Source organism: Jaculus jaculus, chromosome 19, assembly GCF_020740685.1.
Source record: "Jaculus jaculus isolate mJacJac1 chromosome 19, mJacJac1.mat.Y.cur, whole genome shotgun sequence".
In the NCBI taxonomy this organism is placed as follows: Eukaryota; Metazoa; Chordata; class Mammalia; order Rodentia; family Dipodidae; genus Jaculus; species Jaculus jaculus.
In genome coordinates this window covers 20562948-20576732 of record NC_059120.1, presented here as the reverse complement: position 1 = coordinate 20576732, position 13785 = coordinate 20562948, and positions in this window count along the sequence as shown.

The window sequence follows — 13785 nt, the reverse complement described above, 5'->3', positions numbered from 1 at the left end:
AACAGTAGTAATAATGATGATGACGATGATGATGCTAGAGGCACATGCGTCTGGAATTTATTTGTAGTGGCTGGAGACCCTGGTGCACCCATTCTCCCTCTGTCTCTCAAATAAATAAAATATATTAAAAAATAATGTCCTCTTGTGACCACTAGGTGGCAGAATATGCACACAGACTTCACAATGCGGCCTTCCTTTCTCACCATTTGGGGGCAGTAGTAACTTCACATTTGAAGAGTGCTTTATTACAGAGTAAGTACTTTAACAAACCCTGTCTCGTTATGTGAGGTAGGAAAGGCAAGTATATTTATTCATTTGCTTTCTTAAACAGGCTCTGAAGGTACGAGACTTGCTCAAGAGAATGAACAGCAGTGCTAAAAGCAGAGTTTCTGTCCCCATGGCTCTTCTCAAAAGGGAAAGGTAATTCTCTCAGAAACCTGTCAGTTCTAAATTTGCCCAGAAAAGTAATCTGAAAACACAAATTCAGCTTTTAAAATGTGACCAAGCTGGGGGAGGCAACACGCCTGTAATCCTAGCGATTGGGTGGCTGAAGTAAGAGGAACTTATGAGTTCAAGGCCAGCCTGCAGTACAGAGTGAGTTACAGGTCAGTATGGGCTAAAGTGAGACTCTGCCTCCAATAATAATAATAATAATAATAATAATAATAATAATAATAATACTACAAAAAACCTAGCTGGGCATGGTGGCGCACACCTATAATCCCAGCACTCAGAAGGCAGAGATAGGAGGATTTCAGTGACTTCAAGGCCACCCTGAAACTACATAGTGAATTCCAGGTCAGCCTGAGCTAATGAGACTCTACCTTGAAAAACCAAAATAAATAAATAAATAAATAATAAATAAAATAAAATAAATAAAACAACAACAACAATAACAATAACAACAAGAAAAAATAATGTGACCAAACTGTAAATGTTTTGTAACCTTTTGATTTGTGATGGATCCTGGAATGCATCCCTTTTAGGGTTTGGCTGAACTTCCAAATGAGTTTAAGGAGGAAACCAGTTGGACTTAGGAAGTGTCTGCAGTGTCCCAGCAGACAATCCCGGGAGTAGCAGGGTGCTTGGTCACATGACTCTGGGTACCTGGAAATTTCTTCCCCTTCATGGATTGGGTTTTGTTGCATGTGTTTTCTCTGAAGAGCTGGAGTATAAAATTCACCTTAGCCTTAGAGGACCTGCACACATGCTGAGTCCAGGATAGATGTACCTGGAAGAATTCTAAGCAGATAGCAGAAAAATATCCTGTATGTAAACTATCACTTACATTCATTAAATATTACTAGTAGTTTGTCTAAGTTTGATTATTTGGCCTTTGTTGTTGTTGGTGGTGATGGTAATGGTGTTTTCTTTCTTTCTTTTTGTTTTGTGTTTTTTTTTTTTTTTTTCCAGGTAGGGTATCACTCTAGCCCAGGCTGACCTGGAATTCACTTTGCAATCCCAGGCTGGCTTCACATTCACAGAAATCCTCCTACCTCTGCCTCCCAAGTGCCCAGATCTAAGTTTATCATAAGCAACTAATTAGTGTCTTTTTCTTTTTGTTTGTTTGTTTTTGTGTTTTTGTTATTTTGAGGCAGGGTCTCACTGTGGCCCAGGTTGACCTGGAATTCACTGTAGTCTTAGGGTAGCCTTGAACTCATTGTGATCCTCCTACCTCTGCCTCCCGAGTCCTGGGATTAAAGATGTGCGCCACCACGCCCAGCTTAGTTATTGCCATTTTAACACAGGTTTCCAACCGCAGAAATGTAATTCTACAAAGTTCACATCATTTGCTGTGCTGTGCTATGGTGCCTCTTGAAAAGTGAGAAGGAATTTAGGCTGCAGAGGCTAAATTCTTGGGTGTGGCCTTAGTTTAGCAACTTACTGGTAGTGGGACTTGCAGCAAGCAATTAAACCCTCCCAGCTTCACTTTCCCCACGTATAAAATGAGTGCAGTTGGCAGGCAGATAACACGACGGATGACGGATGGTCATGGCGGAAGCTTGGAAACTCAAGTCTCTGCTGGCAAGGTGATTGTTACCGTCACAGACACTGGGGGAAGAATAGGGCTGTAAGCTGCAGGTCCCGTGCTCATTGCTAGCTGTGCTCATTGGGTATCTGTAGTCACATGCTACACCTAGCTTCCTTTTCTTGTCATTTTTACTTGCATGCACATGCTTGCACTTGTGTGCGCATGTGTTGTAGTTACCTTCTCATTGCTGGGACAAACATCCAACCGGAAGCAGCTTATGGGAGGAAAGGGTTTATTTCAGGCGTACAGATTCCAGGGGAAGCGTCATCATGCATCCATAGCAGACAACAGCCAGCCCCGGCCAGCACAGGCTGGCTCTGAACGCACACCTAGGGCTGAGCTCAAGCTCCATCCTCAGCGACACACCTGCTCCAGCAGGGCTGTGCCCGCTGGAGACTAGGTTGGGAGCTTAATCCAAAAATACCTTATGCTAAGGGGCCATTTACATTCAAACCACCTCAGTGTGTGTAGACATGCCTCTGCAAATGAATGACAGATGCTTGAACCACCTTTTGCCTCTTATGTGGGCAGTTTGGGAATTGAACCCTGGGCTGGCAGACTTTGCAAGCAAGAGCTGTTAACTGCCAAGCCGCCATCCCAGCCCTCAGTTTTCTTGCTGGGAAAAAAACAAATAATCAACACAGCATTTATTGGACATTTGGCTATGTGGTTTGCTTAAAAAATTTTTTTTTGTTTATTTATTTATTTATTTGAGAGTGACAGACAGAGCAGGAAAGAGGCAGAGAGGAAGAGAGAGAGATAATGGGCATGCCAGGGCCTCTGACCACTGCAAACAAACTCCAGATGCGGGTGCCCCCTTTTGCATCTGGCTAACGTGGTTCCTGGGGAATCGAGCCTTGAACCGGGGTCCTTAGGCATCACAGGCAAGCGCTTATCCGCTAAGCCATCTCTCTAGCTCTGTTTTTCTTTCTTTCTTTTTTTTTTTTTTTTTTTTGGTGCTACCAGTTGAACCCAGGGCCTGGCACATGCACTGTACTACTGAGCTATAGTGACAGCCCCTACCAAATATTCTCTAAATAAACACCAGTGTCCTAATGTCCTCAGAATAACGAGCTGAACCTTTATAGTCATTTCTGCAGTGTGTTGTTAAGACTGATCATCCAAACCTTGCACCAGGGCTGGGGATGTAGCTCAGCTGGGAGAGTGCTCGTCTAGCATGCATGAGGCCCTGGGTTCAAGCCGTAGCACCGCATAAAATGAGCATGGTGGGACATGTCTGGAATGGCCCCCAAAAGACATCTGTATGCTGTAGCTCTCTGGAGCCTGTGACTGTGACCTTATTTGGGAAAAAGCAATCTCCAAATTTGATTCTCCTGGCTTATCTAGGTGAGCCCTAGATTCAAGGACAAGTATCATTATAAGAGTGACATAGACAAAACAGAGACAAGAATGGATGCAATACAGCCACAAGTTATACCTGCAGCCATCAGAAGCTGGAAGAGAGAAGACGGGAGATATGGCTCAGTTGATCAAGGGCTTGCCTCCCAAGCATGAGGACCTGGGTTCAATTTCCAGTATCTATATTAAAAAATATGAAAAGTGTAATCCCAGTGAGAATTATAGAAGACAGCGGGATCCCCAGGGCTCTTTGGCCAGCTAGTTTAGCTCCAGGCCCATAAGAGACCCTGTATCAAAGGAAGTGGAAAGCATTCCTGAGGAACAGCACCCAAGGTTGTCTTCTGGTCTCTCTCTCTCTGGACACACGCGTGTGCGCGCACACACACACACAGATGGAAATGCACTCACACACATGTCCACCTGCATACACATGAACATACACGCACATACATCCACATTAACAAAAAGAAAGAGATGTCTCTGTAAACTTTAAAAAAAGAGGAAGAGGCGAGAAGGGGTTTCCACTAGACTGGGTGCCATAGAGCCCAGGCTGGCCTTAGACTTGTCAGGTTGCTGAGAATGACTGAACGTATGTTCCTCCTGCCTGTACCTCCTAAGAGCCGGGTTTAAGGACGTACGTCACCATATGTGGTCTGTGTGGTTCTGGGGATTCATCCTGGGCTTTGATCATGCTAGGTAAACATCCTACTAACTGAGCTGCGTCTCCAGCAGCAAGAGCAGTAACTTCGACATCTGATGCCTCATCTTCAAGCTTCTGTCCTCCAGGATGGTAGGAAAAAAAAAAATTCCTCTTTTTTTTTTTTTTTTTTTTTGAGGTAGGGTCTCACTCTAGCTCAGGCTGACCTGGAATTCACTATGGAGTCTCAGGATGGCCTCGAACTCACGGTGATCCTCCTACCTCTGCCTCCGGGGTGCTGGGATTAAAGGCGTGCACCACCACGCCCGGCTAAAATCTGTCATTTTTAGCTACCATGTTTATGGTGTTTTATGGTTTATTGTTACCACAGCCATAGAAAGCTAACAGAGGAAAGTTCCAGTTTGGACGCATTAAGTTTGAGATGTTTAGGAGACATCTGAGCAGAGAAGGGCAGGCGATTAATAGCTGAATGGAGGAGCTCTAAGGAGAGGGCTTAGGAGGGAAGATGCATACTGGCCATTGTTGATGAATAGATTACATTAAAAAATATTTTTACTCATTTATTTGCAAGAAGGGAGGGAGAGAGGAGGGAGAGAAAAGGAGAGGATGAATGTGTTAGGGACTTTTTTTTGTTTGCTGCTGCAAACAAACTCCAGACACTTGCTCCACTTTGTGCATCTGGCTTTAATGTGGGTACTAGAGAACTGGGCCCAGGCTGTTAGGCTTTGCAAGCAAGCACTTTTAACCACTGAAAATCTCTCCAGCCCCTAGATTACATTTAAGCCATAGAAACTGATGCACCCCCTTAGTATAGAGCCAAAGAAGCTCTGTAAACAGTGGCATGTGTTATTTCAGACAAGTACCTTCAACTGCTGAGCCATTTCTCCAGACTGACATGAGCTATTTCAAATTTATTTGTAGGAAAAATATCAATATTTTACCCCCTTTTTATTTTTACCTTTCTTACTTGAGTTGACTACATGTTAAAAAGAGATGGAAATGAAATGGGCTGGAGAGATGTCTTAGTGGTTAAGGCGTTTGCCTGCAAAGCTAAAGGACCCAGGTTTGATTCCCCAGGACCCATGTTAGCCAGATGCACAAGGCGGTGCACACGTCTGGACTTCACTTGCAATGGTTGGAGGCCCTGGCATGCCCATTCTCTCACTGTATCTCCCTCTTTCTCTGTCAAAAAAATAAAATAATATATTAAAAAAAGATGGAAATTATGGGAGGAATGTGCCCAACAGGTAGTATAATTTCCGGGCAAACAGTACTACTCTGACTTCTCAAATAGTTTGTCCATCTGTTTACTAGCGTTAGGCCTTCAATACTTAGAGAATGCAGTAATTCATTCCTTTAGGTATTAAAAAGAATATTTTTGGGGAGGTAATTCACAATCTTTTTCTTTTTGAGCTGTTTTTTAAAAATAATTTTATTGGGCTGGAGAGATGGCTTAGCAGTTAAGTGCTTGCCTATGAAGCCTAAGGACCCACATTAGCCAGATGCACAAGGAGGCTCATGCATCTGGAGTTCTTTTGCAGTGGCTGGAGGCCTTGGTATGCCCATTCTCTCTCTCTCTCTCTCTTTCTTCTTCTTTCTCTGTCTGTCACTCTCAAATAAATAAAAAAAAAACAAAAAAATAATTTTATTTATTTATGAGAAAGGGAGGGAGGGAGAGAGAGAGAGAGAGAGAGAGAGAGAGAGAGAGAGAGGGAGAGAATGGGCACACCAGAGCCTCTAGACACTGCAAATGAACTCCAGATGCATGAGCCACCTTGTGCATCTGGCTCTGTGTCAGTTCTGGGGAATCAAACCTAGGTACTTAGACTTGAAGGCAAGCACCTCAACTGCTGAGCCATCTCTCCAGCCACCCCACTTTAAGCAATTTATTGACAATTTCCATACCTATAAACAATATATCATGATCATAATCCCCTCTCCCTATCCTCTTAGTGTCTGGAAGACAGCAGTGTATATTTTTTTTCCAAGATAGGGTCTCACTCTAGCCTAAGCTGTTCTGGAACTCACTCTATAGTCCTAGGCTGGCCTTGAACTCTCAGTGATCTCCTACCTCTGTCTCCTGGGTGCTGGGATTAAAGATGTGCACCTGGCTTATTAAAATTTTTTTTTTAGATGTCTCCAGCTATCCCAGGCTGGCTTTAAACTTGGTATGTAGCCAAGTGTGGCCTTGATATCCTAATCCTCCTGCCACCACCTCCCAAAATAAGTGTGCACCACCATGCCCAGCCCTTTACCTTTTATTTATTTAATGTTTTTATTTTTTTATTTATGAGAGAGAGAGAGAGAAGGAGGGAGAGAAAGAGAGAGACTGTGTACGCATGAGCTAGGGCCTCTTTCCACTGCAAACAAACTCCAGACACATGCACCACTTTGTGCATTTGGTTTTATGTGGGTGCTGGGGAATTGAACTCAGTCTGCAAGGCTTTGAAAGCAAGCACATTTAACTACTGAGACCATCTCCCCATCTCTCCCGTTACATTTTAAATAATTTTGTTTATTTATTTGCAAGCAGAGAGAGATAGAAGAGACAGACAGAGAGAATGGGCACATCAGGGCCTTCAGTCACTGAAAATGGACTCCAGATGCATACGCCACTTTGTGCATCTGGCTTTATTTGGTTACCAGGGAATTGAACCTGGGTCACTAGGCTCTGCAGGAAAGCTCCTCAACTGTTGAGCCATCTTTCCAGCCCCTCCCTTTATATTTTAAAGAATTTGTTTGTTTTGGCTTTGAGGTAAGGGCTCGCTCTAGCCCAGACTGACCTGGAACTCACTCTGTAACCTCAGTCTGGCTTTGAACTTGCAGTGATTCTCCTATGGCAGCCTCCCTGGGTGCTGGGACTAAAAACACGTGTCACCAGCCCTGACTTAGTGAGGATGTTAAACATCCCATTCAGCGTCTTCTTCAACTCAGGTTCTGACGCAATGTATGATGGGAGTATGAGAACAAAAGCATGAAGCTGGGGACCTAAGCTGGGCAGACCAAGTAGAAAAGAACCGTCACCCGACCCTGGGACCCTGAAGCTTAATCATTTCTGCTTGACAGCCTTCCACGAGAGGGCCAAAGCAGCCTAGAGGAAAACTCTTAACCACATAACCATACCCTCAGAGCTCACTTTATGAGAAGGTGAACTGAGGGATTATTTGATTTATGTCTGTTCCCTACTGGATTTCAATTTCCATGAAGGCAGGCACCTTCGTTCTTGGTGGGGACCCTTGCATCCAGCATGGTCTCTGGCTGAACAGATGACATGACATGTGTTACCACTAATTACTGAGTTACCAGATGATTTATAAGAATTCTCAAGGCGGGTCAATTTTGTGTAGTTATTTTTGTTTGCTTTGGTTTTTAAATATATTTTTTTTTCTTTTGGAAACAAGGACTTACTCTATAGCCCCAGCTAATCTAGAACTCACTGTGTAGCTCAGAGTAGTTTCATACTTGATCCTCCCACTTCAGCCTCCTAAATGCTGGGATTACGGGCATGAGCTTCCACACTTGGCTGTCCATGTGGTACTTTAGGTTTGAAATGTGTTAGTAATAATATTGATTTTGAGTTTTCCTCTCTTGGAGAAAGCTCATTTCTTGAACACAGGAAGGAGAATATTATCTAATAGTTTTCACTTATGAGGATTAGTACCTAACTTCAAGAAATCAACAGAAATTGGGGCTGCGAAGATGGCTCAAGCAGTTAAGGTGCTCACTTGCAAAGCCTGCCAGCCTGGGTTCAATTCCCAAGCTACTCATGTAAACTGAACAAAAAGTAGTGTCCACATCTGACATCTGCAGTGTCAGGAGGCCCCTGGTATGCTCACGTGCACACATGAAAATAAACAATTAAAAAAAAAAAAGAAATTGACAGAAATTATTTCAAGCCCATGGAAAAAATGGTGCTGTGTCCTTGTTAGAACCAGCATGAAGAATTTCTCTGTGACTGCCTATCCCAAAGATGACAACATGCAAGGATGCTTTTATAACGTATATAGAAACAGTATTTAGACACCTTCAAAATGTGCGCTGATGGGCTGGAGAGATGGCTTAGCGGTTAAGTGCTTGCCTGTGAAGCCTAAGGACCCCGGTTCGAGGCTCGGTTCCCCAGGTCCCACGTTAGCCAGATGCACAAGGGGGCGCACGCGTCTGGAGTTCGTTTGCAGAGGCTGGAAGCCCTGGCGCGCCCATTCTCTCTCTCTCCCTCTATCTGTCTTTCTCTCTGTGTCTGTCGCTCTCAAATAAATAAAAAATTAAAAAAAAAAATGTGCGCTGATTATCTGAAAATGCTTGGCTTCCTTGAAAGGAGGAAAAAGATAAAAGCTAGCACCAGGTGACACATGCCTGTAATCCTAGCGCTCGGGAGGTGGAAGCTGGAGAATCAGAAATTCAAAGAAATACACAGAGGAGTTCAAAGCCAGCCTGGGATCTGTGAGAGCTCATCTCAGGAAAACAAACCTGAACAGAACAGAACAAAACAAAACCATAACAACAACAACAACAACAACAACAAAAACAAACCGTAGAAGCTTAGCTTGATCAAATTGCCAAAATTTAGGGGAAAAGTCAGTAATATGTCTCCAATGTAGTTCAAATGTCTCTTCCAAATAGGAAATCTCCAGTCTATGGCTCTAGTCTTTGGAGTGACGAAATATGGTGTACATCTGTACATTTGTTTCCTCATGGCTTGGGTTTAATTATCCACAAAGAAAAAAAAAAATTCACAAAATGTTTTATGTTCTTCTCTTTTAACTGCCAAAACAGAAACTTCTAAGGCTTTGACAGAATTTGTTGCAATCCCTTTGAAAGTTTTATTAACACAGACAGAGTATGTTTTTAATCTGTTATATCATGATCATTGAAATTTATTTTCTGTGATTCATTCGTGTTTGATTCGACCATATTTTAAGTAAACAAAGTCAGCAGTTTTTACCTTGTAAAATATATTGGGCTTTATTTCTTTAAACAGTGCAAGCATGATTAATGAACAAACTAAGCATTAAATCAAGGATTCTTCTTTGTCTCAGAGAGAAAGGAAGTCTTAAGACCCTGTGAGGAGATTAGGATCTACATAGATTTAATGTAAACATCAGAGACATTCCACTGTGAACACATTTCTTTCCTCTAAAGAGTTTATATGATACATGCTGTATTTCTGTGTATTTGTGAATGTAGAAATACAAATAAATCAAACTGCTTACTTTTGTGTCTCAAATGATATTTTGAGTCAGCAGTTGAAACTTAGCAAGAAGTTTTTTTAGTAATCAGAGAGTTTTAAAAAAAAGGGCGCATGGAAAACACTCAATGCTTGCAACAGCTAATCCAGGGTTAGAATTGTATTATTATTCATGTCTTTTCCAAGTTTTCATTCATATGTCTAAGACCTCATTGCATGAGGTCTAGTAAAATTGTTTGGAGCATAAATGACTACTTATTAGAAGTTTTCTGACCAGAGAAACAAAGTGTCCACATTCTACAAGACTATATAAGAAGGGTATATCTCAAACAAAATAGAATCTTATGTCAAAAATCACAAACTAGTTAAAATTAAGGTAGTTTTGGCGTAATGTCCAAGCAGAGGACACTTCAACAAAAGTAAAGTTCAAAAGATCTGAGTGAAGTAGGTAATATCTTTTTGTAAGCATATAAACTTGCTGTTGTCTTTCATAAATGGTAAAAATATGTGCATATCAAAAATTATTTTAAAATAAATTTCCTTATGGCTTATTATTTATCATATCTTTTTAAAATGAATCTTCTTTATTTTATTTGCATGTGTGTGCATGTGTGTATGTGTGCATGCTAGGGCCTCTTGCCATTGCAAACAAACACTGAATGCTGGCTGACATGGGAGCTTGGGAATTGACCCTGGGCCATCAGGCTTTGCAAGCAAGTACCTTTAACTGCTGAGTTATCTCCCCATCCCTGAATTTATTTATTTATTAATTTTTTTGTTTTTTTGAGGTAGGGTCTCACTCTGGTCCAGGCTGACCTGCAATTAACCCTGTCATCTTAGGGTGGCCTTGAACTCATGGCAGTCCTCCTACCTCTGCCTCCCGAGTGCTGGGATTAAAGGCGTGCGCCACCACGCCCAGCTCCTGAATTTATTTTTAATTAGTTAGTTTTATCCTGTATAATCCCAGCCTCAGATCCTTGTTTCTTATTGCTATTGAAATTGCTCTTCTCTTACTTTTCCTTAGAACGAAATGGGCGTATGTGTGAGTGTGTGAGTGTGTGTATGGGGGGGGGGAAGGGTTGACAGTAGTGTAAATGCTTGCTACAAACAGATACCAGGATAAGATTACTCTTTTGTGTAACTTTTCATGGCTTTAATTTTTTTTTTTTTGAGACAGGGTCTTATGTAGCCCAGACTAGCTTCAAACTAGTTATATAGTAAGAATAACCTTGAATTCCTGATCCTGTTGCCTCTACCTCCCAAGTGCTAGAATTATAAGTGTGCACTAACATGCATGGTTGTATGTGCTGCTGTGGATAGAGCCCAGGGTTTCACAAATGCTAGGCAAGCTGTCTACCAACCAAGCCTCATCTTCAGACCATAGTCATTCACGTAGGGATCCTTTCTAAACACCCAGTATGTAACGCTTAGTGCTAGCAAATTGAACAACACATGGGCAGACTACAGAACAGTGGAAGGAAAGAGAGAAGCTTGTAATCTCTAAAGGAATATATATATATATATATGTAATTAAATATGAATGACACCAGTATGGCACTGAAAATCTCAGAATTTAGTGAAGTCTTGAGACTATTAAAGAAAGTACTAGTCTGTTATGCTGACATGGTAGCGCATACCTTTCATGCAGGCACTTGGCAGGTGGAGGCAGAAGGATGAAGAATTCAAGAACAGCCTTAGCTGCGCAGTGAGTTCAAAGTCAGTCTTGACTACCTGTCTCAAAACAACACAAAATTTTGATTATCATGTAGTGATTCTACCTAATTACCAGGTATAATGGAACATATAAAATCCATTATTGGGCTAGAGAGATTGCACAGTGGTTAGTGCTCTTCCTGCACAGGTATGTGGGACTGAGGGGCCCTGAGACAGCCCCGTTCAGATCTCCAGATCCCAAGTCAAGTCCGTTCTTCTTCTTCTTCTTTTTTTTTTTTTTTAATTTTTCTTTATTTATTTGAGAGCGACAGACACAGAGAGAAAGGCAGATAGAGGGAGAGAGAGAGAATGGGCGCGCCAGGGCTTCCAGCCTCTGCAAACGAACTCCAGATGCGTGCGCCCCCTTGTGCATCTGGCTAACGTGGGACCTGGGGAACCGAGCCTCGAACCGGGGTCCTTAGGCTTCATAGGCAAGCGCTTAACCGCTACGCCATCTCTCCAGCCCAAGTCCGTTCTTCTTTGAACAGGCTCTAGAGAGTCACCAAAAGATGTTCATTCATTGCAGAAACTCTCATCCATGCAGCGTCTCCCTTCCAGTCATGTTCATTAATCAGCAAATGTTTGGATTTGAGGTCTTCTAGATGAGATTTCAACCTTGGGGGTGCATCACTCTAGGGACAGTATCTACTGATGGCTCATCTGCTTTGTGTGTATGTTTCCTTTGAATAGGTTTTAGAAGCCTTTGTGTTTTTTTTTTTCTAACTTCTTTTCTTTTAAAAATTATTTTTGGAGCTGGGTTTGGTGGTACACGCCTTTAATCCCAGCACTTGGGAGGCAGAGGTAGAATTGCTGTGAGTTTGAGGCCACCCTGAGGTTACATAGTGAATTCCACGTCAGCCTGGACTGGAGTGAAACCCTACCTTAAAAAACAAAACAAAACAAAAAATTGGGTTTGGGCTGGAGAAATAGCTTAGTGGTTAAGGCACGTGCCTGCAAAGCCAAAGGACCCAGGTTTGATTCCCCAAGACCCATGTAAACCAGATGCACAAAGGGGTGCATGCATCTGGAGTTCATTTACAATGGCTGGAGGCCCTTAGGCATCTGTTCTCTCTTTCTCTTCCTGCCTATTTCTCTCTCTATCTCTCAAGTAAACAAATAATAAAATATTAAAAAAACTTTTTATTATTTATTTGTAAGGAGAGAGAAAGAGAGAGAGAGAGAGAGAGAGAGAGAGAGAGAGAGACAGAGAGAGAGACAGAGACAGACAGAGACAGACAGACAGAGGGAGAAAGACATGGGTTCACCAGGACCTCCTACCACTGCAGCCAAGCTCCAGATGCATGTGTTGCTCTAGCTTTACATGGGCACTGGGGAAATGAACCCAGGCCATTATACCTTCCAAGCAAGCATCCTTTACCATGGAACAATCTCTCCAACCCAAAATAAATGTGTTGCCCAGGCTGGAACTCCTGATGCTCTTGTATCCATCTCTTCAACAACTTCCTACCAGTATGCACCACCACAGCCAGCAAGTATTCTGTCATTATGCCCTATTTGGGTTGTATATCCTCAGGTACTAAGTGCAAAAAATATGTGTGTGTGTGGTGCATGTATATATTCAATGTATGTATACTCTAAAATTGTTCGTCATGGGATTTTTTAAAAGTTGTATTATATAAATATTTATCCTTTCCCCCCTCCCAGATCCTAAACTTGCCCTCGTTTCGGGATTTGGAGCACAACCAAGCTGGAGAATGAGATCATGTTCGCGGAGCTCGGTGAGGTCTCCACAGAACCCTGGGGTTTGAAAGGCCTTGGTTCACCTCTTCTGCCAAGAGAAAGAAGAATGAAATCAGTTTAAAAGTCATTTCAGCTTTGAGATGAAGCAGAGAGTTAGGATTTTCCTTTTTGTATTTTTTAAAAATATTCCAAATAAGGTCTTTTCTCTTGCAAATATGATGCCATTTCACTTAGAAAAACTGACCAAACCAACCATAGTTATTTGCTATTGCAAATAATGCAATGCTTTCCTTTCCTTTTATTTTATTTTTAGTACTATGGGAAGTTATTATGGCATTAACTCATTTTTTTTAAACTGGCAAAAGTTTTATCTTAGATGGTTAGTTATTAATTACCAAACTTGTTTTTTAATAGGGAGGATTTTTTTTTAACTTTTTCATGTACTTGTACATGACTAATATTATTGAATAATGGTTTCATTTGCTTTTTCAATATGGAAATATCATTCCCTTTTTTCATGTAATTATACAGATACTATACTGCACTGCTTAGTATGCAGAACATCTGAGGGTCATTTTACTTTGGGGAAGCAGATGTTCACCACATGTGGAGCTCAGTTAGCATGGAGAATAATCATGAGTCAAGAACGGTCCACCCTAATTCCCTTTCGAAACATTTTTATGTGGTTTCATGAAATAGATGCATTTTTTAATGGATGTCATGATGACCAAGCTGGAGTCTTTGTTTTAGGCAACTCAACCCAAACTATCTGTTCTGAATATCTATCATTTTACTTGTTCATTCTACCAACTCTCTGACAGAAATCAGAACTTATGTTTATTTATTTATTTTTTTTTGCGGGGGGGGGGGACTCAGTCTACCTTGGCCATGTGGTCTTACTGGGATAACTGTAGTGCTCCACCTAGTCTGAACTAAGGCGTGTCTGCTTTAAGATTTGTTTCTTTAAGATTTGCAGCTATCAGGAAAGTAGAAGGATTCACTGGCCCTTCAAGTTGGAGGGACTGCATTAGCCTGACTGTAAATGAGGCCAACACATATAGAAGCCAGGCTCTGGCAGCATTTAGCTCTGCCTGAAGCTAGATCCACCCTACAAGCTCCCAATTACTGGAGCCAGTG